At 47.0% G+C, this 27,526-nt stretch overlaps 1 long non-coding RNA gene across 1 annotated transcript; it reads left to right on the forward strand.

The window, feature by feature from the left end:
• The first annotated feature begins 1,278 nt into the window (after nt 1-1,278).
• On the forward strand, nt 1,279-27,526 carry LOC137221864 (uncharacterized). The gene is made up of 3 exons (XR_010942188.1): nt 1,279-8,065; nt 18,679-18,857; nt 26,769-27,526. It is a non-coding gene; the product is annotated as an uncharacterized lncRNA (long non-coding RNA).

Below are 27,526 nucleotides of genomic sequence, written 5' to 3' on the forward strand. Positions count from 1 at the left end.
CATAATTCAGAAAGAGTGATGTACCACAATGTTCATTGCAGCACTATTTACAATAGCCAGGACATGGAAGCAACCTAAGCATCCATCGACAGATGAATGGGTAAAGAAGATGTGGCACATTTATACAATGGAATATTAGCCATAAAAAGAAACGAAATTGAGTTATTTTTAGTGAGGTGGATGGACCTAGAGTCTGCAAGCAGAGTGAAGTAAGTCAGAAAGAGAAAAACAAATACCATATGCTAACACATATATATGGAATCTAAAAAAAAAAAAAAAAAATGTTCTGATGAACCTAGGGGCAGGACAGGAATAAAGACGCAGACATAGAGAATGGACCTGAGGACACGGGGAGGGGGAAGGGTAAGCTGGGATGAAGTGAGAGAGTAACATTGACATATATACACTACCAAATGTAAAATAGATAGCTAGTGGGAAGCAGCTGCATAGCACAGGGAGAGGTGCTTTGCGACCACCTAGAGGGGTGAGATAGGGAAGGTGGGAGGGAGGCGTAAGAGGGAGAGGATATGGGGATATATGTATACATACAGCTGATTCACCTTGTCATACAGCAGAAACACAGCATTGTAAAGCAATTATACTCAAAGATGTTTTAAAAAATGTCATATATATATATATATATATATATATATATATATATATATATATATATATATATATTACAGCCATGACCATTAGCCAAGTAGCTAGAAATAAAACATTTTTGGGAAAAAAAAAATTTTTGGAACCAACCCACCTTAGAGTGTGTGTAAAAATATGTGGCAGTTTAGACTTAATTCCAGGAACATCTCTGTATTATAGCTGTAGTGCCTAAAGCTGTTAGCTCTGGTATTTGGAGAGCCTTTAAAAGTCTATACATGTCTTTGTCAGTCTGTAACTTACCTCCTCTGGGCTTGTGAAAGTGTGAAGGCTGCATACATAATGCAAAACTCAGTCCCTTCAATCCCTCTCCCAGCAGCAAATTCACTCTCCAAGATGCTCATGACTCATTTTCCTTTCTCTTCCCTGCTCAGAGTTCTGATACAAACAGGAAGCACAGGGGAACAGATAATAAAATAAGAAATCCAACTGTGGTTCCATAATACTTATGAGAGCCTACAGAGTGCTAGAAACCTAGCTCAGGGCTTCTCAACGTGGCTGCCCGCTGCTTGCACCGGGGCAGCTTTAACTATGACTGAAGACAGGATCCCACTCAGAGATGCTGATGTAATTGGTGTGGGGTGTGGCCCAGCCTCAGGAATTCAGAGAGCTCCTCAAGTATTTCTAGTGTGTGGCCAGGGTTGGGGACCTCTGCTCTAGACACACAGTGGTGGTCGAGATAGACCCGGGGTTGGAAATGGTCACAAGCTGTTAGCTAGGATGTGCCCCATCCAAACTTTGTACTTGCTCAGACGTTTCAAACAGGCAGCTTCGCAGCCAAAATAAATAAATAATTTTAAAAGTTATTTTTTTAAAAAAAGGGACTTCCCTGATGGCACAGTGGTTAAGAATCTGCCTGCCAATGCAGGGGACACGGGTTCGAGCACTGGTCCGGGAAGATCCCACATGCCACGGAGCAACTAAGCCCATGTGCCACAACTACTGAAGCCGCGCACCATGTGTTGCTCTGCAACAAGAGAAGCCACTGCAATGAGAAGCCCGCGCACCGCAACGAAGAGTAGCTCCCACTCGCCACAGCTAGAGAAAGCCTGCGCGCAGCAGCAAAGACCCAATGCAGTCGAAAATAATTTTTTAAAAAAGTTATAAAAAAACAGCAGCTTGAGAGGAGGTTTGAAATAGGACAGCCTGTTCTGTCAGGTCCCAGAATGTATATTTATTAAGTGCCATTAAAAGGGACCTGAAGAGAGGCTTCCCTGGTGGTGCAGTGGTTGAGTCTGCCTGCCGATGCAGGGGACACGGGTTCGTGCCCCGGTCTGGGAAGATACCACATGCTGCGGAGCGGCTAGGCCCATGAGCCATGGCCGCTGAGCCTGCGCATCCGGAGCCTGTGCTCCACAATGGGAGAGGCCACAACAGTGAGAGGCCCGCGTACCACAAAAAAAGAAAAGGACCTGAACAAAACTGGATATTCTTGTAGGCATAAGGGAGAAAACTGAAATATTCTTGGAACCAAATCTATCTCATGAGGAAAAATAACAATGTATTCAGTAGCACATAGGTAATGGTTTCTCCTAGGGGATGAGATTAAAAGTCACTGAAGGGTGAGAAAATGCATAATTGAGAAGATGGAGAATGGCCTGAATTTTCTCCAGGGGACTCTGTGTAATGTGCCTTTCCCCCTCCAAATACCTAGAACCATTGCCCTGTGTCTTATGTATTTCAATGCTGGACTGTCACATATTAGACTTACAAAGGTATTTGTCTGTGAATTGAACAAGACTTCCAGGAGGTGAAGACTGATTCACAAGGGTGACCCTTGCTCCCTGCAACAGAGTGAGACCTCTTTAATCTCTTGGGCTCCAACCTAGTTTTAGACATGAGGACAAGATTACAATATCAAAGGAAAGATGAGCGAATTCTTGGTTAATGTGGTGAGTCTAGCTTGGTGAATAACTGATGTCAACTACTGGGAATAAAGGACTTGAAGATGAAATGCCGCTGAAATTTGTGTGACTCTAACCATTGGATGGTCAGATGCCCCAGTGTGGCATTTGTTCACTAGATACTTGCCATATATAAAAATGGCACCTCCTTTATTCATGTGTTCATTTCGTGAGTGTCTACTGCACATCTTTGGTGCCTCCAGGATTTGGCCTTAGCTGCTGGAGATGCAGTGAGAAGTCAGAGAGACCAGGACCCTGCCCTCCCAAAGCCCACAGTTTGCTGAGGGAGGCAGACAAGGCAACAGTTAAACACAGTGTTAATTGTTAGGATAGGGTGATAACAGGTGCCACCAGAGCCCAGGGGAGAGGCCAGCCCCTGACTCAGACTTGGTGGCTAAGGAGGGCTTCCTGGAAGAAGTGGTATCCAAGCTGATGGGTAACAGGTTAGATGAAGGTGGGAGGGAGGGCACATGCAAAGGCCCAGAGTTAAGAGCAAGCACAGCTCATCAGGGAACTAAAATGCTATAGAGCTGGAACACAGGGTGTGCATAAGGGTGATGGGTACAGTGCGAGATGGCTTAGTGAGGTCTGCCTGGTAAGGAGCTTTGGGGTTTATTCTGAGGGCAGTGGTGGGGGACACTAAAGGGTTTCAAGCAGAGGAGTGACACGCCCAGAGTTGTGTTTTAGGATGCAAGTTCTGGTTTATCCTGGAATCTCCCTAAGCATCTGTCATATGCCTCAAGTAATAGATGTTCAGTACACGTTGCTCAGATAAACAGCCCAGATGGGATGGGAACACTGAAACCTACTTCCAAGGAATCTCCCATCCAGCTGTAAAAGACAGAGTGGCACCTGGCACCACAAGGCAGGATGCCGTCAGCCCCAGAAGGGTGCTATTTACCAGGCTCATGGGTGTTCAGACAAGGAGGAGCTTTGGGGTCACTGAGGTGGTCAGGGAGGCTTCCTGGAGGAAGTGGGGCAGGTGCTGGCTTTGTGGGATAAGTAGGGTTGGGGGAAGCAAAAGGGAAGGGGAAGCCTTCTCAGGCCCAGGGAGGCAGTGTAATGGTATGAGAAGTGCCCAGCACTTGACCTTAAAACCCCTGAGTTCAAGGCCCGCTTGGCCATAGGCAAGTAGCAAACTCATTTATTGTGGTTTCTGCATGTGGGGAAGTTTGGTGAGGGCCCCCAGCCTGCGTTGTCCTCCCTATTCAGCCCAAAAAATACTCACTGTAGAATTCTGTCTTTTCTCAAGGAGTCGCTGGCTTCCTCCCCCAGGACCTACCTTCCAGCATGGAAAAGTCATTTTAGGATCTGTTGTGGTAGGGCAGAGACTCAAATACCTGGACTGGTGGGTAAGGAAAGAACTGGATTCCACTCCTGGCAACATCCCGAGGAGCTGGGTTCCTTAACAATCCACTCACTTAACCTTGTTCTTCTGTTTTCTTATCAGTAATTTTTGAACTTATGTTTTCTGTTTTTCTCATCTGTAAAATGGGTACAATTCCTGTTCTGACAGGGTGAGTGAGAGGATTAAATGAAACACTTGTGAATGGTGGCGGATCACAGCAGGAGCATCACGGCTGTGCAGGGAGGAAATATGTGAACTCTGACCACTAGGTGGCAGCAGGGCTCTAGGAATCACCTGAGATTGGGCTGGGAGGCGCCACCTCTGCAAATTGAAACGCCCAGGGTGCTGGGCAGGTGGTGCAAATGAGAGGAAGGGCCAGGTGAAAGACATTAGGGAGTGGCAGGGACTGTGGTGGACCACAGCATACATATTCCATCTAAGGAGCTTGCAGCTTCTTGGCTTCAACCAGTGTTGCCACATCAGAATGAGGGCCCAGTGGTGCCAGAGATTCTGATTTTTCAAGAGAAGCCAGAAACCAGGGTTTTGTTTTGATTTTTGATGTGAAATCTGTGTGGAGATTGTGTGGGTCACAACAGGTCCCCCTTTTTGCATCTTCTGCCACAGAGTGTGGGTTGGCTGCCCTGGTAGAGAATCTCCTCTGAAGAATTAGCTTCACATCTGTTTTCTGTGAAATGCTGTCATGTGTCTCCACTTCACTCACTACTTCATTAGATGTTAATTTTCCTTCCTTGAATCTCTGGGGAGAACTGTTTCATTTTCTGCTATTGTTACTATTGTTGTCATCAAACATTTATTCAATCGTGGGCCATATTTTCTGACCACCCATGAGGCTCTCCATAGTACCTATTTCACAAGGTTCTTTTGAGGAATAAATGAGATACTGATATAATATCGCTTAGCCCAGCACCTGGCTCATTAGCTCTCAATAAATATTATTATGGGGACTTTAGAAAAGATGGCATGACATTTGGAGGAAGGTTTGCAGGGCCTGCCTTTCTCTCTATATTTGGGATGGTGACAAGGCCTGGCTACTCCCTTATGTAGGTGAAGCCCCCTGGTTCCGCTCCTGAGGGCCTAGTAGAGGTTGGATACAGCCCTTCCCTCAGAGGCTGCTGTCACACCCCAAAAGCATTCCTGGGACTTTCCCTTGTCCGGTTCCCTGGTGCTGCGTCTGGGTCAGGGTGGGCAGATTTCCCCATCCAGGGCAATCCCAATCTTGGGCAGGAGTGGCCCAGATTCTCCTGCCTCTCCCCAGCGAGAGGGCTTTCTGCAGTCCATTGCACCCGGACAAGTCAGGCAGGTACTCAGGCAATAATCAGGCATGCAGATGCGCTGGAGCAGCAACTCTGGTCAGAGGCTCAGGGCCCTTTACATCCAGGAGCATCTTCTCAGGGTGTTCCAAGGGGACCCAGCAGCTTTGGGGACAAAGACTCCTTGCTGGAGGCTCCACTGGCAGATTCAGGAACAAGGAGAGGGTGAGATCAGATTTGTCCTTGAGGGCTCTGACTTATGCTGGGCTCAGGAGCACCAGCTAATGCTGTTCAGTTAGGTCTCAGGCCACCACCATGCTTCCAGGATACCTCAGGGTGGTTCTGGGTTCCCTGTTTGGGGCCCATTTGCCTGTCTTCAGGGGTCTGGGCATCCTTGAGGCCTGTGAGTAGAAAGAGAGCTCAGTGGCTGCAGGTTTGGGACAGCCCTGAGCCTTAGGAGGATTGGGCCAGAGTGGGCATAGGACTTGCATCCACCCCTTCTGAGCAGCTCACATCTCAGAGGTTGGTTATTTGCTTGCTTGCTCTCACATTTATTCCCTGCCCAGCTCAGCTCTGTACTTCAGGGAACTACATTGCCCAGGATCCTTTGTTCTCTGGTTTTCTGGTGGGTTTGTCCAATGGGAGGCACTGGCAGGGGGAAGGAGGGGAGAACCCAAGGTATTTCTCCCTCTCTCTGCTTCAGGCAGCATCTCTGCCTTGGCTGATCTTCTCCATGGTTCCCACTTCCACTGGATGGTCCTTCCCTCTTGGTCTTAGGTCCCGTTGGACAGGCCTGGCTATACTTCCAGTTTCTGTAAGATAGCTTCAGATACTGGGCCCTAATAACACTGCCTCTTCCCTGCGTTCCTCCAACCTAAAGACTAGAGTGTCTTTTTGCTGTTGTTAATCCCTGTGGTGATTCTAGGATCTTCTTTCACCTGTGTAACTTCCTCCCTAAGTCCCTCTGTTCACAAGGCATGGAGTGGTTCTCTCTCTGACTGGACAGTGACTTTTGTGCAGCTCAGCAGCTAGGGATACAGGGAGGGAGTGGGTAGTAGAGCTGGGGGGCTCCTAGGTACCTCTGCCCCTCAGGCTGCCGAGCCCTCAGAGAAGATTGGGACCATCACCAGGTCTGCTGTACCTTCCCTGGGTCAGGGAACAGTCCGACCCTCCCCACCCAGATCTCTTGGAAGTGTCTTCAGCTATAGACAGCAGCTGAGTGGGTCACGCTCCAGGGTCAGTGGCTGTGAGAATCTGCCGAGCAGCCCTTGTTTGGGCCAACTGAAGCTGTTCTGCAGGGCCCAGAGAAGGACACAGAGGAGACCCAAGGGCCACTGTGTGACAGCAGAGCCAGGCTGTGGGCAGGAGGAGAGGGTCGCCTCCTTCCAGCCACAGTGCCTCGAGTCTGGCCCTGGCTCAGGAGGGACGGTGAGCCCCCGGTCAGTGAGACGGGAAGTGGAGATGAGGCTTCTGGCCAGGAAAAAGCCTGCTTGTCTTGATTCTGGGGTCTCAGTGATTCCAGGCACATCAGCAGAGCCTTTGGTCTGGGGAAAGGCTAGTGCACTACTAGCAATCACCACAGCTTCTGTTCACTTCTCACAGGGCTTTTTGAGGGTTACGTGAGGAAATCTACTTTACGTGATTAATCCAGTGCTGGCACATAGGAAGCTCTCAAGACCTGCGAACTAAAGAAAAACAAACAAGAAAACACAAATCGCAACAGCAACCAGGCACTGTGGACCTTATTCTGTAGGATAAGCTGGTGTCTAGTTAGTACTGAGCCCCAGGCCTCTCCCCTGGAGCAGAGCTGGGGCTGGCAACACAGTTCCAGCTGCCAAGGCTAGGAAGAAGGCCGAGTCAGGTGAAGGAGTTGTGAGGTTGGGAGGTCACAGTGATCTCAGGGCACACTCCCCAGAGACGTGGGGATGAGCAGTAGGTGTCCAGAACCATAATGGGGCACTTGAGGACAGCTATCACCTTGTGTCCAGGCAGGACAGAGATCAAGGCTAGGTCAGAAAGCAGGCAGTAGGATCCCAGTCTTTGGGTTGAGGTTCAAGTACTAGGCCCTGGGGACTTAAAGATCAGGTCCACTAAAAATACAAAGATCCTGGCAAGAGGCAGGATGGAGAGCTGGACACAGGGACTTCATTTTGAGCCCCGGGGACCAGAGCTGCTGGAAATCCTCCCATCTGATGACAGGATTGAACCCAGGGAGCAAGATGCATTGGACGTGGGAGAGGGTCTGGGATGAAGAGGCTGTGGTAATCAGGAGCCCAGACTTCACATTGCAAAACGTCCAAATTCAAATCCTGACTCCACACTCACCAGCTGTGTGACCTCGTTGAACAAGTTACTTCATGTCTCTAAAACCTCACTTTCCTCTTTGTGGGTAAACCAGGAAATAGTCGTACCTCAGAGGGCCATTGGAATGTGGAAATGGGATCACGCGTGGAGGTTTTGGCAGTCTAGGGCATATGAGTGCTGCTTAAATGATTGATCCTCGAAGACACAGCTATTTTTGCTGGCTCCCACCTCCTCCAATGTACTCCTCCTAAGCCAGCAGTGACCCCAGCCCGAGTCTTCTCTGGGCTAACACTCCTTGTACTTTCAACCTTTGCTCTAACGTCTGTGTTCCTGACCCTTCACCACCTCAGGCTCTGAAAAAATAGCCCCTCACTGCCTGAGCTCTTTCCAAACTGAAAGCAAGTGGACGTCTTAAGAGGCCAAAGGTTGTTCCCCTGGGAATGTAATGTGACCACGTCCTCGGATACTCCCTGGTGATTAGAGCTCGCCATCTTGAATTACTTCATCTTCATCCTCCCAAGAAGCTTCTTCACAGCCCCAGGCCAAGCAGTGGAAGACAGCCTTGCTGATATGCCTTTGTGAGTATACCTCCCCACTACTTTCTTTCCTCCCACATTGCTAAACTTTTTTCCTCAAATTCTTTCTCACCCTTCCTCCACTCCTCACCAAAAGCTGCGGCAGAACATAAAAGAAAAATACAGTGACACGCACACAACTGGAAAAATCTCAACATCTATCTTCTTCCCCTTCACACCACCCCGCTGGCCACATCCCAGGCCAGAGATTCCAAGGCATGGCACTCCCCTTAGGAGTCAGGTGTCCCCGTCCCCACCTGGAGGGGACAGATACCAGCCAAAAGCACCTGGTCCAGATTTCCTTTTTGCAGTTTGTATTGTGACTATAACGTAGTTTTTGTTTTTCTTAATGTATTACAATATGCACGTAATACATTTTTTAATGTTATTTTATTTACTTATTTAGTTATTTACTTATTTAGTTATTTACTTATTTTTGGCTGCGTTGGGTCTTTGTTGCTGTGCGTGGGCTTTTCTCTAGTTGCGGCGAGCGGGGGCTACTCTTTGTTGCGGTGCGCGGGCTTCTCATTGCGGTGGCTTCTCTTGTTGCAGAGCACGGGCTCCAGGCGTGCGGGCTTCAGTAGTTGTGGCTCACGGGCTCAGTAGTTGTGCCTTGTTGGCTCTAGAGCGCAGGCTCAGTAGTTGTGGCGCACGGGCTTAGTTGCTCCGCGGCATGTGGGATCTTCCCAGACCAGGGCTCAAACCCGTATCCCCTGCATTGGCAGGTGGATTCTTAACCACTGAGCCACCAGGGAAGTCCCTACATTATTTTTAATAAAACCAAATATGGAATTTGAATTGTATCACTGCCTGTCATGCTTCCTTAGGCTCCTGTAAGGGGTAACGCCAACAAAGCTGGGATTCACTCCGCTTCCTCTCTTCCTCGCAGCCCTCCCTCCATATTCAGTCCTTCAGCAAGGACTGTCAACTTTACCTCCAAAACCTTCCTGAAAGTTGTCCACTTTTTCCCTCTCCAGCACCTCCACTCCTCTTCTCTCCCCTGTGCTTCTGCAGGAGCCTCTGGACTGTCTCTCAGTTCCCACCCTTGTGCTTCCCCCTCACCCACTCTCCATAGAACAGTCAAAGTGATCCTTCGCAAAAAGTAAATTAGAGAATGTCACACCTCTTAAAACTGAACAAAACTCAAATTCCTTACTCAGACCTAACCGGGCCTGTGTGATGGGCCCTGCTTCCCTCCCACCGAACCATGTACCACTTTCCACCTTGATCACTGTGATACGGCCAACACTTGCTTTTCTGTTTCTGTTCCTCAATTACCCTAAGCTCCTTCCTGACTCAGGGACTCAGCACTGGCCCTTCCCTTCCCTGGGATACTCTTCCCCCAGATCTGCCCTTGGCTGGCTTCTTGCCACACAGGTCAGCTCCTCAGTGATGCCTTCACTGACCGCTCCATCTGGGCAGTGTCCAACTGTTCCTACCCTGACCCCAGCACTCACTATTCATCACCCTGTCTTACTGTCATTAGAGACTGCACCACTCCCTCCTATTTTCTAGTTTATCTGTTTGTTGTCTGCTTCCCTCATTAGAAAGTAAGATGGATAAGGATTTTATCCATCTCATTCAATTCTAAATCCAAATAACCTTTAGTATGTCCCAAATGGCACATGCTTATACTAAAAAATTATTCCTAGTTTATCCAAAATTCACATTTAACTAGGTGCCCTGTATTTTAACTGGCAATCCTACTTGAGGCCCATGGTCCCACATCCTGGGAACATGATCCCAAGAGAATGAAGCCGGTATGGGAAGAGAAGAGAGAAAGTGAGGGAGGCGGGGAGGACAGGTGGGTGGGAGAGAGAACAAGACAGCAACAGAGAATGAGTGAAGAGAGAGACAGACAGACAGTGTCACAGGTAGACCAATAGACACCCTCTGGTAGTGTTCAAGTCCCACAGTTCAGTGACCCAAAGTCAGTGCCACCCCATCCTTTCTGTAGTTTGTTTATGGGCACCAGTAAATTCCCCTTTTGCTTCAAAATAATAGCCAACATTCTCAAGCACTTGTGTGTGCCAGGCACTGGGCCAAGCCTTTGGATGCACTATCTCATTTAGGCTGTCACCTCACACAATTCTATGAGGGTGTTTCTGTCACTCGCTCTACAGAGGAACAGAGAAGTTAAGTAACGTGCTCACGTTCACACAGACTCTAAGCAGCAGAGCTGGGCTTCAAACCCAGGCAGTCAGATGCCAGAGTGCTTGACCACTGTGTGGACTAGATGTCACTCATAATCGAGGAGGTCCCGAGCGGCTCACTGGACGGCTGACCCTTGAGAGGCTGGGTGGCATCATGTGTGGACCCAGGAACCAGACTAAGCAGGATCAAATCCAACTTCCCTCACCCATAGTGTGACTTTGGGAAAGTTGTCCACTTACTCTGAGCATCAGCTTCCTCTTCTGTAAAATGGAGTCGACAATAATAGTAGGTACAGCATAGGATTGATATGGGGATTTAATTAATTAACGTCAATGTACACAGACATAAAAAGCCATTAGATCAGGTAAGCATTTAATAAACAATTACAGACATTTTTATTATTTTCAGTTCGTCTCTGATGCCCAGCACAGGATCTGACACAAAGGAAGTGCTCATGTTTCCTGTGTGAGTGATGATAAGAATGGAGAATATTAACGAGACTCCTGTTTATTCAGCACCTACTATGTACCAAGCATTGTGCTAAGCACCTTACACACATCTCAGTCCTTCCCCACAACAGCCCTACCAAGTTGGTATTTTCACCCCCATTTTACAGATGAGGAAACTGAGGCTTCAAGAAGTCAAGTGTCCAGAAAAGCCACAGAGAGAGGTCCAGAGCTAGGATCTCAACCCTGGATATAAGGAAAAAACATTGGATCTATGATTGCTTTAAAGAAGGCAGGAAGCAGATGAGATTGCATTGAGATGTTTTCCTATGGACTGAGTTTTGAGTTCTTTCCATTGTCTTTGCAAGGTTTTTCATGTCCCTTACAGAAACCCCGTGTGCGTGCCTTTCAATGCACTATTATCTCAATAGATGGGTATAGAGTCCCATTTTATGAAGGAGGCACAGAGAGGTACAGGTATTGATACTTGCTGAAGGTCACATAGGTGTTAAGAACAGAGCAGGTTCTGAACCCAGCTTCATCTGACTCCCAGTACAGTCTTTGTCTTGAGTACTCAACCTCTGGCCTACAGAGAACCACCAGCCCCAAGAGCATGCCATCACTCAGATCTCCCAAATACACCCACTTTTCACCATCCCCACCGCCAGCAAACCCCCAGGCTTCCGTCCTTCACAGGGCCACCACCAGGGTCAGCTTTCAGAAACAGAGATCTGAAACCAGGGCTCTTGGAGGTCCTTCCAGGGTTCTTGACCACGGCTTCATGGTCTGGCTCCTGTTTATCCCTTCCCCTCCTTGAACTCTGAGCTCTGGCTGAGCTGAATCTGCACTGCTCTCTCTCTGCCCCCCTTCACACTCACTCCTTCACCTGGGTGGTACACCCTTTCCCGCTCCCCTGTCCCCTGTCCAAGTCATCCTTCAAGTCTCAGTGGCATATCACTTCTTCCAGGAAGCGTTCCTTTCTTGGTTCCGGTGCTCTTCCTGTGTGTGCCTCTACTCGGGTCCTTATCCCTCTCTGTTGAAATTGCCTTCTTACTTGAGGGTCTCTCCCTTGCTCCAAGAGGGCAATGGCTGTGTCTACCTATTCACACGGCATCCCCAGAGCTTGACATGGTGTCAGGTACCTGGTAGGTGCTCAGTGAAAAGCTGGGGAATGAATGGGGGTTCCCTGAGGACATTATGTTTTATTACACTGAGCACCGGGCACATAGTAAGCTCTCAATATATGTCTGTTGAATAGGTAAGGGATGAATGTATGAATAAATAAACAACGTGGTTCAACACCACTCCCCCCCTCGCCTCACACACACACACACACACACACACACACACACACACACACACATCAGATTTGTTCACCCCTCAGCTTTGTCTCCTGCAGAATAAAAGGGATCCCAACTCCTTGTTTGAATGCTATGGGGTTTTGAGTAGAAAAAAATACTGCTCCTTCAACAAGAAGAGTTTCAGGTGATAAAGGCCTTTCTTGCTGGTGAAGGGAGGAGGGAGAGTCGGGGCTTCAGCCCAGTTTTAGGATGGCCTCAGTTGGCCCCAGACTGACTAATAAAGTGTGAAATTGACTTCATCCTCCGCCACGTCTCCCCAGCCAGTGTGTCCCTGTAGCATCTCCCTCTGCTACCACTAATGCAGTCCTGCCGCCATCCCCTCTGTCACCGGCAGACAGGCGGGTCATCAACGCCCACGCAGCCCCAGGGCCCAGTGCTCTGCAGAGCCCATGAAGCCATTTGGCCTCGGGCCAGGATGGGCTTTCAAAGCTAGAAGCATCCGATGTGGCATGTCTGACGCACCTTCTAAGTCAGCCACTGGCCCTTCCTGTCCCTATTTACTCCTCTGGCACTGGCTGCTGAGGCGTGGGCGAGGGCTGGAAGCGGGCACAGCATTAGGTGAGCTCTTTGAGACTCTCCTCCCACCCCACCCAGTCCACTGCACCAAATGCAGGGCTGAAGAGTCAGAAAAGAGAACAGCAAAATCAGGGAGCTCAAGGGAGCTCTTGCGGGGGCTTTAGGGGCTGCTTGGGGGATGATAGAAGGCCCCCAAACCCCTCCTTCCACTAGGACAGGGCCATTTTGGGATATCTATTTTGTTTATTTTCTCCTGTTTAAGATTTTCTAGGAGGAGAGGGATTCCATGGCTCTAGTGAGTCCTAAAACCAGTGATCTGTCCAGCAGTCATTCCCAAACCTGCCTGTGCATCAGAATCAACCAGGTGACTGGGTAAAAAATACAGATTCTGAGACCTGTAGCGTGTTCGTCTACTCAGCACCCATTTCCTCTTCTTCTGAGGAGAGCCCCTAGGTTACCTTAGAGAGCTGTCACTGCCTCACACGGCCCCATGTAGTTTGGGTGGTCTCCAGGGTCAAGCCTGTTCCCCAGGCCGGGCCAATCACAGAGGGATCAGCCCAGGGGTCAAAGCTAGGTTGGAGCAGGCAGCCCCAGGATTTTGTCAGAGCTGTAGGGGAAGAGATGCTCTCTTTTTTCGGAGGCTCTAGGCTGGTAGCCATTGGCCTGGGACTGCTGGCTAAGAATGAAACAAACACAGAGGCAAGTCATGACAAGGGATGAAAGAAGAGAGAGAGAGAGAGAGCAAGCTCATGACATGTTATGAGCACCTAGATCCAGCCATGTCTGTAGTTTATTCCTCTGGGCTATTCAAATGTATGAGCCAATAAATTACTCTTTTCTTTTCTTTTTTTTTTCTTTTCTTTCTTTTTTTTTCTTTTGCTTCAGCCAGTTTGAGTTGGGTATTTGCAACTTGAAACTGAAAGAGTCCAGGCTATCACCCCTACCCTCACCCCGCCACTTTCCCCCCTTGGTGTCCATATGAGAAAACTGGCATCTTGGTGGTTTCAAAGGGCTCCTAGTTTCTGGTATCCTCAGATGTTCCTTGGCTGGTAGATGCTATTCTCCTTGTGTCTTCACATGGTCATCCCTCTCTAGGCATCTGTCTCTGTGTGTAAATTTCCCCTTTTTATAAGGACTCAATCATATTAGATTAGGGCCCACCCTAAGGACCTCATCTTAACATCTGCAAACACCCTATTTCCAAATAAGATCACACTCACAAGTACTGAGGGTTAGAATGCAACATCTTTAAGGGTATATAATTTTTCAACCCATCTATCCAAGAGGATAGAGCAAAGAAGAAGAAGAAGGAGGAGGAAGACAAGGAGAAGGGGAAGTTGAATATGGGGATAATAGGTATCACCCTGGGAGCTTTGTTTTTCTCCCCAAAAAATCATGGTACCCAGAAACTACTGTGAACTTAATTTTCTGGGAGTGTGCTGATACTCTAAAAATAAAGGGTTTGGAATATTAAAAAGAAAGAAAGAAAGAAAGAGTCCAGACTAATACACAGATGCCACCTCAGATCTACTGAATCATGATCCCCATGGATGGAGTCCAGAAATCCGGATTTTTCAAGAAGCTTCTGAGGAGGTTCTGATAAAGTATCATCGCTTTATCAGTCATTGTTTGTTTGGACATCACTGAGATCCTGGTCCAGTGATGTACAGGCAAAAGCGATCCTTCCATATGTGACCGTTATAATTGTATGTGAGAACTCTGTACACATTTTCGATCCTTACAACAACTGGATGAAGTACAGGTTATTCTTCCCATTTTACAGATGAAAACACTGATGCCTAGAGAGGTGAATGAATGTGTTCAAGAGCACACAGCTAATAAGTGACGGATCTAGGCATATGAGTCTCTAAAGCACATCCTCTTTCCACCACCCTGCACTTCCCAGAGTGGCTGTGCAGCTTGCCTAGAGCCTTAACACCCAGTGTCGGAAATGTCCTCTCTCTTCAGATACTCTTTCAATAAAGCAAAGCCTATGTGAGTCATTTAGTGTGCTGTGGCTACAGTAAGAGAGGACTCCATTGTGAGTCCTAAGCAATAAGGATAACTTATTACACTGCACTCTAAAAAGTCCAAAGTAGGATGGTTCCAGGATTGGTTAATTCAGTGGCTCAGTGTCATAAGCAAAGGCTCAGGTTCTTTCCATTTTTCTTCTCTGTCCTCTTCAGGTGTCACATGGCCTTCAGGCTGGCTCTCTTCTTGGCTACAAGATAGCTGCTGCACTTCCAGACATGACAGTGTCCAGCATAGGGGGATGGTCTGTGTGTGTCTTCCTATGTGTTTCTTTTTGTCAGTAAAGAAAATGGTTCTGAAAAGGCCCCGGCATATCATTGGTCAGAATTACATCACACATTCATACCTAGTCCAGTTGCTGGCAAGAAGGGTGGGGCATCATGATAGGCTTGGAGCCATCATGATTCACCCTGAAGCTGGGCTGAGTAGACACCTGAACAGTATAGGGCTCTTCAAAGAAGGATGGAGGGGGAAGAAGGTTGTTGGGTAGTGTATGCTGCACAATTCCTCCCCGGCTTCCTGGGTTTCCCTCCCTGATTCTGGGCCCAGTCTCCAGAGGCATCTCTCTTTTCATTAGTCATGATCTTTGCAGGAAGATCAACTTTCAGATTTCAAAATCTTCCCCATGGCTCCTTCATCCTCTCTTCCAGTCCCCTCCCAAAGCCAGCAAGGTGTCCTAAAGAAATGCAGGCCTTTCCCTCCAACATCCAGAGGTGCTCTTCCTGGCTTTACTTCCCTCGCTCTCTGTCAGACTGATACCAGATCACTAGGTTGCCAGGAGGAATGGTACAGCATGTGTGGTGATGGGCATGTGCTATTGCCTGCCCATCACCTGTTTCCACTGCTTCTAATCACAGAATGCAGTGTCCTTTAGGAACCACTCTTTCCCACTCTCAAGTCTTGGGTATAAGAAACACGGACCCTAATTGTACCCCCAACTCTTAATGGGGTCTCTTCCCCTGCATCTTGGGGCATGTGACTTGGGCCTATTCAATTGTTGTGTTCAATGCCTCTTGCCACAGGACTTGATTTGGGATAACCCCAGTCTGTTCCCTGAGAGTCATCTCCTGAGCCTTGGGCTCAAACTCTTGGGGGAGTGAAATTCTATTTCTACTAGGGTCATTGAGCTCCAGATTTGAGTCTGGAGCTTTCAGCAACCATTTTACAACTTCCTAGGGGAAAGTTGTTCTGCGAATGAAGCTAACACTGAGCCTAGAGACTGAGACAGAGAGATCCTAAGGTGCTGGATACAACTGGGCCTGATGCCAGACAGCACTGTACATCTCAGTCACATGAGCCAATAAACTTTCCTTTCTTGGTGAACCCCGTCTGAGTTGGCATTCTGCCCCTTGCAACCAAAAAACGACTAAGATAGTACATGCTTTTGAAAAAGCTGAACTGTGCTCCCCTTTGGCTGAGTTATACAAGTGTAAAGGGGAGTAGTGGAAGATAAGGTTGGGAAATCAGGCTGTAGGCACATGGCAGGGGTCCTTGAAGACTGAGATGGGCCACCCAGTCTCTGAGACCACTGGGGCCTAAGCAGGATCTCCTAAGGCCAGGTGATTCTAGGAGTTGCTGAACAAGCTAAACTTTGACCCAGGGATCAGGTTAATGTCTTTGTAGCTGCTGATAAAGTAGAAATTTTGATCTGAAGCAGGACTCATCCTCCAGGCCCGCTTTCACCAGGGAAGAGTGAGTGAGTTCTGCATAATTGAGAATGATTGGAAGACAGGAGCTACTGGCATTTATCAACTGTTCCTATGGGCCAGGGATGATGAGGGTGGGGAAGAACCCAGTGCAACTGATGAGAAGGTATGGGGATACCACCAAATGTGTCCACATCCCTCTTAAATTGCCCAGGATAGGACATGCGCTGACCAGAGTAGATGGAAGGACATCACCTCCCTCTTTCTACAAGACCTACTTCTATTGATATTAACGTGGCCTGAGATTGTACTCACTTTGGTTTAGCACGTTATGCTTTGTATTAAAATGGATGTCATACATGCTGCTACTATGTCATGTCTCCTCGCTCACCTCAAGTCTTCCAAACCCTCTTCCACCTTGGGAGAAACGCCTCCACTTTCAACTTCTTTTCAAGACTCCATGAATGCAAAATCTTGTCCTCTTGGAGAGGTGAGGTGGTCAAGGAGGAGACAAGAAACCAGCTCTCGTTCTCTTTAATGTCCAATAGCAGCAAAACAAACAAAAACCAAAACCCCAAAAAGACAAAACACACATTAATATCTCTGTAGAGTAACCAGCCGCATGTAGGCTTAGCCCTCCAAATTGTCACCTGTATAGTCAGTGCATTTGTTCCTGACAGAGTCTCTAGGAATCCAATTGCATCCTCCCACAATCACTCCCGTCCACACCTTCCATGCATTCCACTGTCTTACCTCAGATGTCTTCATTCAAGTGTCTGACCAAAAAAGTGTTGCCCAGGGCTTCCCTGGTGGTGCAGTGGTTGGGAGTCCGCCTGCTGATGCAGGGGACACGGGTTCGTGCCCCGGTCCGGGAAGATCCCACATGCCGCGGAGCGGCTAGGCCCCTGAGCCATGGCCGCTGAGCCTGTGCGTCTGGAGCCTGTGCTCCGCAAGGGGTGAAGCCACAACAGTGAGAGGCCCGCGTACCACACACACACACAAAAAAAAATGTTGCCCAGGACAGTATCAGGGATAAAGCCACCATTCCTTCTGATTTTGCTTCCAACCAAATCCATAACACAAGATCATTGCTTAATTCCTCATATACATGATCTTCTTTGTTTATTTACATAATACTGCGTGTAGACTTTGGTCCTGGTGCTTTACAAATATTAACTCATTTAATCCTTAAAACAACCCCTAATCACAATTGTTATCCCCATTTTACAGAAGAAGAAATTGTGGCACATATGGATTAAATGACCTTCCCAGTGTCACAAAATTAGTAAGTGACAGAACAGAGATTTGAACCCAGGTAGTTTGTACTCTTAAACCTGTGCCCAGGGTAGGCACACTTTTTCTGTAAAGGGCCAGAAAGTATTTTAGGCATTGAGCACCACATACAGTCTCTGTCCCAACTACTCAGTTCTGTCGCCCTAGACAATACATAAATAAATGGGTGTGGCTGTGTGCCAATAAAACTTTATTTAGAGACACTGAAATTTGAATTTCATATCATGTTCAATGTCAGGAAATACTACGCTTTTTTGATTTTTTTTTCCCCCAACCATTTAGAAATATTCCATTCTTAGCTTGCAGGTTATACAAAAATAGGGAGTGAGCCAGGTTTGGTCTACAGCCTATAATTTGCTGGCTCCCACTCTATGCTATGGTATTATTCAACCTGATCCTTACAACTTCTTATCATCTTCATTTTCCAGACAAAGAAATCCAGTTAGAAGAGGTTAATGATTTGCCCAGGGTTACACAGTGAGCAGATGGGGGAGTCAGGATTTGTACCCAGGTTTGTCTTGACCCCAGAGACTCTAGAGAGGAAGAAAGCTGGCAGAGGCCAGCAGGTGGGCAGGAAGCAGGGCTGAGATGGTGGCATCAGTGCCGCCTACCTTGGCCTGAAGCCATCAGTCACCAAGTTGCTGGCAATCCCCTCCCCCACCTCTCCCTCTACCCCATTCCCCAGGAGCCTAGTACAGCAGCCTGGGACTTCTCTGCCCTGATCTGCCACTAAGGCCCTGTTTAACTGGGACTTGCAAGAAACTGAAATGCTCTACCTTTCAAGCCTGGAGCCAGAGAAACCCAGAAGCTGTCTTGACTTGGCTTCATTTTGCCTAGCACAACCATTAGGGGAGGGCAGATCTGGTTTAAAAGGGCCCTGAATTGTCACTTGTGAAGAAACATCAGCTCTGGCCTAAGACTGGGAAAAGGTAAGGGAAGAGTGGGGGAAGGGGAGAGATAGAGACCCAGAGGGACACGCAGAGAGAAACATGAGTCAGAGATGCAGACACAAGTACACACACACAGAAAGATCCCTTAACAGCTGTTTTTCGGAACCAGAACCCTATTTCCTAGTTCCTCAGCTCTGCGGATGCAGAAAAGCCAATACTGCAGCAGAAAATCTCCCCACATTACTTGTTGTTAATAATTACTTATTTTGTCTTTTCTAGGTTTCTGCAACATTAACTTCATTCAAACCAATGAGCAGCCCTGAGATGTGCATTGTGGAGGTTATTTGCCTGAGGAGGGTTGTGGGGCTCAGAGAGCTCCAGCACCTTGCTCAAGATCACACAGCAAGTTAATGGCCAAGCTGGAAGCAAGGATCAAGGCTCCGAACTTCCAGTGCACTGTGAGTTTCTTACAAACCACCCCCAGAAATAAAGGGGACACTGAAGGTCAGGGATTTAGTTCCTTCACTTCCCTTCAATAAGTGAGCCCCTCAATTCCCTCTTTGACAAGGAAATGATAGAGACATAGTATGTCTGAACTTGAGCAAGGCAGTGGACAAGCAGAGGCATGATATCCTCATGGTTATATATGATGGAAAACTGTGAGACAGATTCAAGGACAGCTGGATGGATTTTAGCCAGGAGATCAGTACCCAAAGGATCTTGGTGAATAGTGTTTACGTAGAAGGATGCTATGCCACATGATTTTTTAAAAAATACTTTTTATTTTTAAATTGATTTTTGGCTGCATTAGATCTTTGTTGCTGCACGCAGGCTTTCTTTAGTTCTGTTGAGTGGGGGCTACTCTTCATTGAGGTGCGCGGGCTTCTTTTGTTGCAGAGCATGGGCTCTAGGCACGCAGGCTTCAGTAGTTGTGGCACACAGGCTCAGTAGTTGTGGCGCACGGACTTAGTTGCTCCGCAGCATGTGGGATCTTCCCGGACCAGGGTTTGAACCCGTGTCCCCTTCATTGGCAGTCGGATTCTTAACCACTGCGCCACCAGGGAAGCACCATGTCACGTGATTTTTATTACTAAAATTGAATGACTTGAGTTCCCATCCCACCTCTTCTGAGAATGACTCTCCTCCCAACCTGTGGCCCTCTCTTCCAGGATAACTCTCAGAACAGTTAGTCCTAACGGGCAGTTTAGTTGCCATCTCCTGAAGGAGAACAGAGAAGCCTGACCACTAGGTATCCTGCAGTTGCTGAGACGGCCATAGGAGGGCACTGTTGAAAAGGGGCAACTTGGTTGCCTAAAGGCCGTGTTCTTCCACCGCCTGGAGACACGTGGTCGACAACACCCAGCCCCAGGTACAGCCCCTACCCTCTAAAGAAACCACTTCATTGATCAAGGCACATTCCATCTGGCTGGTCCTGCAGGTGCTTCCCAGGGGGATGTGGGAAAGGGAAAAGACTTTTTTTGCACATATTCCATGACACATAGCCTGGACACCCAGTGTAACAGCTCTGTATTTCCACATACGCTCAAACATGGTTGCTTTCGTTCAGAGGTACACCAACAGTGTGCTAGGGTAGTAGATTGGGACTGGTTTGCAGGCTCAGTGATAAACTGGCCCTAGAGGCAGCAGCCCCCATGCTCTTGCCCTCTCTAGGATCACTAGTGGGTAGCTCTTAGTTTGGGGCTCTACACCACCCATCCCCCTCCCCAAAGCACCCCAACTTCATTAAGGGAAATTGCCTCCCTGACTGTCTTGGGGAGGGGGTACTTCTTGGCTCCTTTCTTCCCCTGCTGGCCTCCTCCAGTTGAAGTCAAAGAGGTCAGATCCCTCCTCGACTCACCTGGGGGAATCAGTGGGGAACACGTGCTCTAACATGCTTTTTTCCCAGGACTTTAACTCTGGCAAGGACAAGGAAGTGGTTTCTGGCCGTTCTCTTTGTGGCAATAGCAGTTGTGGGTCATTGATAGCATCCTTACCTATGTCCCTATTAAAGGAAATGACTGATTTTCCTACTTATGCTTCTTGACCCTCAGTTTCCTTAAGTCCTGTTGACCCAAGCCTGCTCTTCTAGCCTTTCATCAATTGTGTAAGCTTCCATTGGCCTTCCAAAAAAATCCCCTGCTCTCTAATTTCTGGTGCTCACACGAAGAACCCTGTCTGATACAACCCCCAAGAATGGAAGAAATCTTTTCCTCTTTCATTTCCAAGGTTCACCCCAATTCGTTCCTGAGAAGGATAGTTTGGGTCCCCCAGAGCACATCTCCACCTTTCCTGATGTAAATCTTCATAGGTAAAGCAAACAAACACAAAGGAATATGCTCCCTAAATGTTGTCAATGTTAGCACAGGTAGTGAGATTACCGGGGGCTTCATTTTCCTCTTTTTGCTCATATTTATCCCCTGAAAAAACTTTCTTCCCATTTCCATAAACTCCATTTCGTTGATTAAGAACAACAGCATTGGGACTTCCCTGGTGGTGCAGTGGTTAAGAATCCACCTGCCAGTGCAGGGGACACGGGTTGGAGCTCTGGTCCGGGAAGATCCCACATGCCGCGGAACAGCTAAGCCCATGCGCCACAACTACTGAGCCTGCGCTCTAGAGCCCGTGAGCCACAACTACTGAGCCTGTGTACCACAACTACTGAAGCCCGCATGCCTAGAGCCCGTGCTCCACAACAACAGAAGCCACCTCAATGAAAAGCCCGTGCACCGCAACAAAGAGTAGCCCCCGCTCGCCGCAACTAGAGAAAGCCCGCACGCAGCAATGAAGACCCAACACAGCCAAAAAAAAAAAAAAAAAGAGAACAACAGCATTTATCTGTGTGTTTGTTCAAGTGCAATTAGAGAAACTAAGACACAGTAATGCTCTTTTTCATGCTGAAGGAGGGAGCCCCTGTCCCTGTATGGGTGTCCTTGAGAAGGAAACTTGTCAGTGTTTTGGCACTGCACTGCTGGCTGTTATCACCCACTGGTTTGGGTGTATTTACTGACAGAGCTAAGGGCTGATATCCTTTGGCTTTGTTGTATGCATGACTCAGAACGTGTCCTCACCCTTCCTTGTCCCCCCGGTCTCCCCACATAAACAAGGAGGAGAATGGCAGTAAATGACCTCTAGGAGTTCTTCTGCTCCATTCTGGGGCCTTTGTGAAGATTATTGCCTGACGGGAGTAGCATCCAGGAGAGAACCTGGAATCCCACCCTTTGGGTGGTAAGGCATTGTAGATGTCCCATGTACTCAGCACTTTTTTTTTTTTTTTTTTTTTGGCTGCACCGTGGCTTATGGTGGGATCTTAATTCCCCAACCAGGTATCGAAACTGGGCCCTTGACAGTGAAAGGATGGAGTCCTAATCATTGGACCACCAGGGAATTCCCAGCACTTTTTGAATTGCAGATGACAAAACCCACCCCAAACTGGCTTAAGCAAAAAAGAGAATTTATTTATTTATTGAAATATAGTTGATTTACAATGTTATATTAGTTTCAGGTATACAACACAGTGATTCAATATTCTTATATATTATACTCCATTTAAAGTTATTACAAAATATTGGTTATATTCCCTGTGATGTACCAAAAGGGAATTTATTGACTCATATAACTGAAATATTTAGGTCTAAATTCAGGCTTGGCTGGATCCAGGGGATAAGAAAGTGTCATCGGGACTTGGTCTCTGTTAGTCTCTTCTTCTGCCCTCCTTTGCCTGCTTCATCCTCAGGCAGGTTCTTCCCCAGCAGCCCCAGGTTTACAACTTACCAGCTTAGCACTTCTTCCCAAGGGTTCCAGGAAACATCCCAGGGCTGACTCTCACTGGACTGTTAAGTGATATGCCCGTTGCTAAACCAATCACTCCCCGGAGCCAGGGTGTAGATTCTGTTGATTGGCCAGACTTTGTCATGTTCTCCTGAAGTTGGGAAGAGGGTGAGTATCGCTTACACCCGTGGCCTAAGATATGAAGAGGGGTAGTTCACTAAAGGCAAGTCATGAGCTGTTACCAGAGGGGGAAACGATGCTGGGAAGGAAAAAACCCAAAGGTCCTCTCAGGTTCATCTAGATCAGCGTTTATCAAAGAATGTTCCCCAGATCGACAGCATCCATATCACGTGGAAACTTGTAAGAAATGCAAATTCATAGGCCCCGCTCCAGACCTACTGAATGAAAGGGGCCCAGCTCTATAGGTGATTCAGATGCGTGTTAAACTCTACTCATGTAGACCAGTGGATCGCCAGCCTGACTTCAATTAGAATCACTGGGAGAGCTTTTAAGCCACCTGGACCCCACTCCCAACCAATCTGATCAGGATAAGGGATAAGGGAAGGGATAGGGTGCAGTCTTTGGTGCTTTTGAAATGTTCCCCCAATGATTCTAATGGCAGCCAAGGTTGACTGAGGTCAAAGGAACTCTTGTTCTCAGCTCCTTCTAATTTATGCAATGCAAACAAACGAGGATGCGGACAGTTCCTCTGCTGTGAATGGTGGTTTAATAAAGGAGTGACTTAGGAAGTGGCAACTCAAGCCTAGGCAAGTGAAGTAACAAAGCGGGGGGGATGCATGATCCCCCCAACTGCATGGAGTCCGAACCAGGAATTCCCTACACTCTGATAAATTAATCTTTACACCCTCACAGACAAATCACTCAAGAGAGGAGGAGATTAGAGGGGAAACATAAAAGGCAGTTTAATGAGCGCTTACTGAATTTCGCTCATTTAAATCTGACATAATCCTGTGAGGTAAATAATACTAACTACAGCTATAATCTTGTGATGTAGGTGATATTAACCGTCAAGGAAGAAGACACCAAGGGTCAAAGACTAAAGTTACTAGACCTTGGTGGCTGCACTGGGTTTTGAATTTAGAGCTGTCTGGTTCAAAAACCAGGGCCCTTAATCCCCATTCTATGCTGCTTCTGAGAAAGGTCAAGTTCTCCTGTTAGGAGCAGAGGAGTTTGGGGAGGAGTTTGGAGGTGAATTCTCTGACTCCACATGTTTTGAGGAAAGAGCACTGACCTGGAATCAGAACCTGGACTGCGCTCACAGCTCTGTTCTTGACTAGTTATGTGACCTAGAGCAAGTCACTTCTCTAGCTGGGGCCTCCGCCTCCTGATTTGCACAATAGGATAGCTTTAAATGACCCCTAAGGTTTTTTTCCATTCTGTTTGGATGATGGTATCAGGAAGTTTCCAACAGAAGAGATTTCCTGCTTCCCAGGATCCTAGGACTTGTTTTGAAAGACTCCCGTGTTCCAGCCTGACCAGGTATTCAAGTTGTTTTGCTGTTTACTAAAAAATTGCTCCCTAGACCAGGAGTCAAGGATTTCTGATTTCTCTAAGGCTTAGAAGTCAGCACAGCTCAGATAGGAGCTCTAACATCCGCAATTAAATCTTGGAGAACTAAGACACTGTAGAATTTTGTAGGGTCTCAGAACATATTTTTGTCACATAGGACTGCAAAAATCACAGTGCCTGACTCCAACATTTATCCGTAGCTGCTGCACTCAGCTCTGGGCTGGGCAGTATGAAAGACACAGAGATGAAGGGGCAGCACCCTGATGCCAAAGAGGAGGAGAGCCGCAAGTTGGGATATGGCTCTGATTTCAACCTCACGTTAATGAGGGAAATGCAAATGAAAACAAGATGCTTGCTGGCATCAATGAAGGGGGCAATATCCAGGGCTGGCATGGATGTAGTGAAATGAGCACTCATACACTGTTGGTGGAATGTTAATTGGTAGAGTTTTTCCAGAGGGTAGTTTGTAATATTTCAAAAAATGTAAATGTGCATACCCCTTCATCCAGCAATTCCACTTCAAAGACTGTCCTCAAGAAATGCTTACTCTATGCACAAGGAGGTAAAACAAGAATGTGCACTGCTGTGCTGTTTGTACTGATAAAAAGCTGGAAACAGTCTAGATAGCCATCAAGAGGGAATGGCTGAACTGGGCTCCAGTTTTGCTCTGACATACCACCTAGCATTTAACAATCACAAAGAAGATCTACATATATGTATATATATATATATACATATGAAAAAAGCCTGAGATATAGAAATAAGTTAAGACGGATAATGGCAAAGATTGGCAAGGCTGTGGAGAAATTGGAGTCCTCATACATTGCTGGTGGGAGTATAAAATGGTGCAGCTACCTTGGAAAACATTCTGACATTTCCTCAAATGGTTAAACATAAAGTTACCATCTGACCCAGCAATTCCACTCCTAGACATATAAGCAGGAGAAATGGAAAGATATATTCACACAAAAACATATACACAAATGTTCATAGCGGCATTATTCATAATAGCCCCAAAGTGGAAACAATTGAAATGTCCATAAGCTGATGAATAGATAAATAAAATGTTGTATAGCCATACAATAGAACATTGTAGAATATTGTATGAAGTACTCATAACATGCTAAAACATGGATTGACCTTGAAAACCTTATGCTAAGTCACAAAAGATCAATATTTTATGATTCCACATAAATATCCAAAATAGGCAAATCCAGAGAGACAGAAAGTAGTTAAGTGGTTGCCCAGGACTTCGAGGGGATGACAGCTAAAGAGTCAGGGGGTTATTTTGGGGTAATGGCAACGTTCTAAAATTGAATGTACTGCTGTGTGAACAGCTCTGTAAATACACTAAAAGCCAATTAATTGTACACTTAAGATGGATGAGTTGTAAGGTATATGGATTATATCTCAATAAAGCTAAAAATGCACACAGATACAAATAAATACAAGATTTTTCAGTGAAACTTTGTTTATAATAGCAAAAGAAAATAACCTAAAAACACATCAATAAGTGGTGGGCTAAGGAAATTATGGTAAATTATGGTACATGTGTTATCATGGAATAAAATGTAATACTATGTATGCCAATGGCAAAAATGAAGAAGTTCTGGGCTTCCCTGGTGGCGCAGTGGTTGAGAGCCCGCCTGCCGATGCAGGGTACGCGGGTTCGTGCCCCAGTCCGGGAAGATGCCACGGAGCTGCTGGGCCCGTGAGCCATGGCCGCTGAGCCTGCACGTCCGGAGCCTGTGCTCCGCAACGGGAGAGGCCACAACAGTGAGAGGCCCGCGTACCGCAAAAAAAAAAAAAAAGAAGTTTTATATGAACTGATGCGGCACGATCTTTAAGATATATCACAAAGTGAGAAAATCAGTGTTCAGAACAATGTGTATAGCATGCTCTCCTTATGTAAAAAAGAGGGGAAAGAATATTCACGGGCACTTGCTTTTTTGTGCATAGACCAGGATCAGCAAACTACAGTCCACAGGCCAAATCCAGCCTGCTGCCTCCCTTGGTACAGCCAGCTATCTAAGAATGATGCTTAGATTTTTCAGTAGTTGAAAAACAATCAAAAGAAGAATATTATCTCATTATATATAAAAATGATATGAAATTCAAATTGCAATGTCCATAAACAAAGTTTCATTAATGAGCCATGCTCATTAATTAGTGTATTGTCTATGGTTGCTTTCTCAATACAATGGCAGAGTTGAGTAGTTGTGACAGAGACCAATAAGCTCACAAAGCTTAAAATATTTATCATCTGGCCCTTTCCAGACAAGGTTTGCTGACTTCTGGCCTAGCTTATCTGGAAAGATGCACTGGAAACTGGTGACCCTGACTGGCTGCTCCGAGAGGGGATTGCACATCCCCAGCTGGGGGATGGGGCTGGAGGGAGACTTCTCATGGTGTACCCTTTTGGACCTATTTTTTAACTGTCACCAAAACAAAAGCTATATGCTTCTGCAAGTGAACATGTTAGGATGTACATATGTAGAAAATTGTTTCAACAGATAAACATCAAATGTATAACTGAGGTTTCTTGGAGGGAGTGACTGGCTGGGGAGAGTGGAGTCAAGTGGCCTTAGTAGTAAAGATATTGTTGGAATATTTTACAAGGAGAATCACTGCATGCATAACTTGTGCAATTAAAAGTAAAGAATGCACACTTTCTAGAGCTGTGTGTTCCGAGAGGTTGTGGGCTATGCCGAGGGACCCATTGCAGTTCCTGGCACAGGATGTGCCCCACAGCAGGCGCTAATCTAGTGACTGAATGAATACAAGGGCCCAAGAGACTCGTGTCAGGAGTGAAGGGGTTCATTCACAGGGCTGCATAGTTCAGAGGGTGCTGGGGTGAGGGTGGAGGATGGACTAAGAAGAAGGGAGGGAGAAAGGCAAGAGTGTCTGAGCAAGAACACCATCCCTAATGCCCTCCCAGCCCAAGCTGCCAGCCCCCCATGGGCTTCAGGTACCGTGGCTGAGGAGTCCTAGCCTTCTGAAGAGCTAGAGGCATTTTAGCATCTCCCTACTCCCCTCCCCCAATAAGGTCCCCTATTTTTTGTCCTTTACAGACTCTCTTGAAGGAGATCTGGCTGGGGGCTTGTACAAACCAGCTGTGCCTAATTCTCCCCAGAACTGCTTTTTCAGCAAGCACCATCTGTAGTGTCGTAGCTCTCTGTGGGGAGACTCCTCCCGCCTGCTGTCCAGTGCTGCTGTAATCCTCTGTCCAAGGACCAAGCCTGTGGTGGCTGCAGCAGAACTGGATGGATGCTCACGGGACTGAGTACTTGGCTCCAGGGACCTCTGGCCTCAGGGATGTCTCACACATGGACAAAATGAGGTCACCTCTTGTCCTCATTCCTCTATGATAGATGACATGAGTGGAGCCATATGAAATAGAGCCGTAGCAGCCATTCCAGAGGAACTGCCTTCTTACAAGTCCTGTTTTCTATACCTCTGAACTGGACAAAACCACCAACATTCCAACTCAGCAGAGAAACCAGAATGTCCTGTTGAAAGGACTATCAATGAACTTTTACCTAGCGACGACTTCACCTGACCAGTGAAGTGCAAATCTAGCTTTACCTCATCTTTTTATCAATGAACACTTCACCTGATCAATTACTTGGTCTTACACCAATAAACTCTTCTTAAAAAAATAGCTTACCTCAAACAAACAAAAAAACAGCTTACCTCATCTATCTCTCTTTTTTTCCCATAAAAATCCTGAGACCCTTTCCTATAATCAGGACACTATTTGGTTTTCTACCTAATTCTGTGTACCCCGAGTTGCAGTTCTTTGGTCCCAAATAAACACCTTGCCTCTGAA

Source organism: Pseudorca crassidens, chromosome 3 (genome assembly GCF_039906515.1).
Source record: "Pseudorca crassidens isolate mPseCra1 chromosome 3, mPseCra1.hap1, whole genome shotgun sequence".
NCBI classification, from domain to species: Eukaryota; Metazoa; Chordata; class Mammalia; order Artiodactyla; family Delphinidae; genus Pseudorca; species Pseudorca crassidens.